Genomic DNA, 5,065 nt, shown 5'->3' with positions numbered 1-5,065 from the left:
TATGTTCTAGTTTTAAACCCCTGTTGTGAATGGTTCATATTAAGTTTTTTTACCATTATTAATCAATCTAGTAGTAGAAATTCAATGAGTGTTTTTTTTTAAATAAAAATTTTCAAAAATTCATAGATATTGAAATTAGGATTTCTTTTTTCTATTGAAATGAAAATTATTCTTACATTGAAAAAAAAAGAAGACAGAGGCATAAACCATCTATGGTTGCCTCTCAATGATTAAAGAAAGGACTCAACAAGTCAAAGATATCAATTAGTTGATTTGTCAATTGCTGAAAAAATCTCTTATTCAAAACTTCAGTTAGACATGTCAAACTTAATTCATATGTTACTCATCAAAATCTGATGACCAAGAGTTATTCATACCCATGCATGTAACCCTAGGATCTGTGATCGCATAATTCTCAAAAATCATGATTTAATGCCCAGCCCCCATTTTCAGATTCTCTCTCTCTCTTTTTTTTAATGGTTTCCAAAGGATATCATTGGCATTACAAAATTGTGGTTTTACCTGCCTTCTTTTTTATTTACTTTTTGTTAGCATTCAATTTTTGTCATTTTTTTTGAGATCTTTAGACCTTCAACCTTGTTATCATGACCTTCAATATGTTTGCAAGTGTTAGAGTTGGTTAGGAATCTTAGGATGTTTTTTCCCTGTTAAAGTTTGTTTCCTTTACTAGTTGGGTTTTCTTCTTTTAAATAGCTTGTATTAGGATGAAATCAGAGATTGAATAGAATGGAATAGTTATGGTTTGAGTAGCCTGTGTGACTGTACATGTGCACACTTCTCCCCCCCCCCCCTTTCTTCTTATGTGGTTTCCCCTCTCCCTTACAATTTCTCTCCCATCTGGCCCTCCACCAGCAACATTCATGACTTCCTCATTATGGCACCAAATCTATTCAATAAATGCCTAATAATCTGAAGTCATTTGGCAATTATATATTCCTTATTTTCACCTTGAAATTTGTAGACGGTGAAGAGCACTGTATTCTAGGAATTAGACATTCACTAATTCAGATTGAACATTGATCTAGTAGCAATCTGAAAGGTGTCCAGTACCATGACTATAGTCTCAAGTTTAGTATTATTGAACTCTTAATTAGCCTAGAAAAAAGTTCTTAATAATGCCAGGAACACCAAATATTTTGTTGCAGCATCATTTTTATTGACTCCTGCATTTCACAGAAAGTTGCTCACAACATTGTGGTTTCTTCCTTGACTTGAGTTTCATTTTTACCACCTACTGTTATTTCACTTGTACTTGTTTTGCTCTCACCTTATCCTGAGTTATCTTTTTCTTCTTGTTCTTTTTTCCCTTTCTTTTTTTTCCTAATCTGCCCTGATTAGTTTTGATTGCTGAACTGAGAGAGCACTGGTTTGCCATCCTGAATTTCAAAAATTTCTCAGCAGATATGGAAAATAGAAAATTTCTCATGCTTTGAAAGAAGATTTGAGCTACTACCATAAACTATTTAGAGTGATCTAGTTATACTTGCACACCTTTCTCTACGTGGCTTTCTATCCCCTTATGGTGTTTGGGGCACAATGTAAAGGAAGATTGTACCATTTTACATCATCCGTAAATTATGGAGAAAGAGAAATAAAACTTTAAGATGAGTCATTTGAATCCATGAATTTGCATATACATGAGATCACTGCTCAATTCAACTCATGCTTTGAAGGAATCCGGTAGCATTTGCCGAGCCCTTCTTATACTTCTATAGTTCTCTGTAATCGAGGAAGGCTCATTTTAATTAGTTCTATTCGTTATTTTTTTCTCCTCTCATTATGATTTCTGTTACTGTCTACAATTCTGCTAGTCTGTCAATCTTATAATCAATTATTTCTGAACTTTTTCCCTATTATATCATTGTTTCAAGGCTTCTATGGATGTGTTCCTTTTAATCTGTATATTAGTTTTATTTCTAGAAATCTGTTCCATTCCTTCCATCTCCCCCATACAGTTGTCTTGTTGGCTATTTAGAAAAAAAAGTAGTTAGAGAGGTGGTGACTTATCTTATTGGTTGAGGGAAAACAAATAGTAACTATTATTTGTTCTGAGTTCTTTTTGCGCATTGATTTCAGATTTAGATTAGGTTTAACAGTAGTTTGTAGAAGTACCAAAAGTACTTCTCTGCAGCAGCATATTGCCTTCTTTTGCCTTGCGGATGGCACCTAATGCTGCAGCAGCATTTGCAGTAGCAGGAATATTCAAAGCCTGCCAAATTTCCATGTTTGAAGTACGAAGGAATGGATTGTCTTCAGCATTTACAGTAGCAGGAATGGATTGCAGCATTTTTTGGGGGGAAAGAAAATAGATTATTCCATACATTATTAAATTTATGAAATCACTTGAAATTTAAGAATGAAATCCCTACAGATATAGTAATGATCATCTCTACTAGCAGTCATCATAATGAAAGTAGAACATATGGCATGCATGCAACTGTGGTTGGTCTCCAGAACCTTCACTCTCATAGGTGGTGGGCTCTACTTAGGTCTTAGTAGTAGGATTATATATTAAACTGTTTACAGCTTAATTAATGTTATCACATTAGTTTAACACATTGAAGGTCTCTGGTTTGAGGTGATTGTACAAATTAACAAACCATAATGTTAATGCTTGGAGAGATTTTTTTTTATATCGTATGAATAATAATTTTGGCTCATGGTTTGGTTCCAGTTTTGTATCTGATTCAGATGATTTAAGATTTAAATTAAGCTCGATTTCAAGCATCTTACAGCTTACGCAGGCTTTAATGTTGGTTCATTGAGAGTTCCTCCCCCGCCTACCCCCCTCATCATGTAGGATTTCTTTGAAGAGGTGAGAAGATGAGCTTTGTTTAAAGCTCAAAACTGTGACCACTCTCCCCCACTTCAGGATTGGTAGCCAACCAGCTGATAGCAGTGGCATGCCTTTCCTTCTCTTTATTCTTTTGGCTTTGTAGATAATGGGAGCAGTGAAAAAGAGAGTCCACAACAGCTTAAAGGGGTAGTAGCTATGGAGGAGACTGTTAGGTTTTTTGCACCAATTAGAGGCTACCCATCCGGGCTCTGGTTTTGCTAATCTGGCTCAACATTCAGCTCTGCTATTATCTATGAAAGTAATCTCTGATTGCTCAAGGTGGTTAGGGAACCCTGTTGTTACATAGGGGTGTCAAACAGTCATTTTGGTCTGGTTTTGAATGGTGTGAATCGATTTTTGACATGCACCGAGTCTAAAAGTTGTAGATAAGCATGACTTTAGTGGCTCCACTGATAACGTACTATTTGATGGGTCTTTAGCTCAAATTGGTAGAGCACTTGGAACATGAGCATGTTCCAAGAGGATGGTGGTTCGAGTCCACTAAGACCTTTTTTATTCAACTGTTCATAGCATAGTCAGTTATGCTACTAATCCACACAAGAACCCAATTTTAGTGGCATCTTTAAAGTTTTATATATTTTTATACTTACTTTGGTTATGTTAATGAGATATTTTAATTTTATCCTAAGGTTGATAAGAAAAGGATTTTACAAGTCTTTTTTTTTTGGTATAATTGACAAAGAAATGGCATTATCGTAATTAAAATCAAATAGGAAAGATATTTTAATTACAATGTTTATTTTAACCTTTATTATCAAAAGTATATTATTCAAGACAAATATTATTAAAATTGGTCACATTACATGTTCCCAAAAACAGATTTTATCAAGCACCAATGGTGTTCCAATTGTCTTCTGAAAACGTTTTCAGAACAAATTTACCAAGTGGTTAAAAAACGGTTTCTCAGCAAGGAAAATGAAAAAAACTGTGCTGGGAAACAAAAAAATGTTTTGGTGTTTCCCAGTATATTTTCAGAACAGAAACCCCTGGTAAGGTTATCAAGCGGGCCCCTAGTTTTATATTCAAAAAAAAAAAAAAAAACCAAAACCAAAACTAGAGGCGGTTATGGCTGTGTAACGCAAAGATGGCTGGAGATTAACGACGTTTGACGTCATGTGGATGGTCACCAACACATCCCAATCCTTCGCCGGATTTTAGGCTGCCATTATCCCACCTTGGATGTTGTTCACGACCTCTCTCTTTACGGCAAAATTGCTTCAGTCCGTTGTGCTTTGCGTTCAATTTGAGTTTTCGTTGTGAAGTGGGTTTCTATTTGCGTGAATTTAGAGAAGATGAGAGAATATTCCCTTATATTCCCTAATCCACTAACAAAAAAAAAAAAGAAGCAAAAAAGGCAAAAAGTATAATAAAAAAAAGTCAAACAGTTATAAATGGGTAGTTTAAACTGGACCAAACCAAGCTAATTGAACTAAATCGGGTGACCCAAAGCGGTTCAGACCGCAGTCGAACAGGATACTCGGGTTGACCCGAAAACTCAATCCATGCCCTGGATATTCTGACCCATTGGATCATCGATGACCCGGCCGGAGACCCACCGGAATCCGGTAGCCGACGGCAGAAACTCCGGTGGTTGACCAGCGTTGACAAAAAAAACTAGTTTGGTTTGGTTTATTTATTTATTTCAATTTTTTGTTGTTTATGTTTCTGTTACGAAACAGATTACTGTTTCTGTTTCTATTTCTATTACAAAATAGATTACTATTTTGTTTTTGTTACGAAACAAATTACTATTTCTATTTTTGTTTTGAAACAAATTACTGTTTCTGTTTCCATTTCGAAATAGATTTCTGTTCCAGAATAGAATATTTGTTTCAGAACTGTTTTGAGACTATTATAGTATGAGTTTTGCTACAATTTTGCTCCGTTTTGTTTTGAGATTTTTTTAAAATGTTCTACTTTTATAAACGTGCAATATTATGCCCTATTTTGTTTCTAATATTTGAGAAACTCATTGACTTGTATGTTTCTATACATATACATATATATACAAATCTCCAATAGGAAAAAACATGATAGGGTTGAGTAGAATCCACCAAAGTGATATATTCGATTAGATTGTATATTTTCCTAACAATAAAGATGGCATTTTTCCAAAGGTAATGTTATCAAGTATAGGCATATGCACATGTATAAGAAGGGACACTGGCTTAGAGATTCTTTTGCCTA

The sequence above is a fragment of the Telopea speciosissima genome, chromosome 11 (assembly GCF_018873765.1).
Source record: "Telopea speciosissima isolate NSW1024214 ecotype Mountain lineage chromosome 11, Tspe_v1, whole genome shotgun sequence".
NCBI lineage: Eukaryota > Viridiplantae > Streptophyta > Magnoliopsida > Proteales > Proteaceae > Telopea > Telopea speciosissima.
This window is presented reverse-complemented; position numbering follows the sequence as displayed.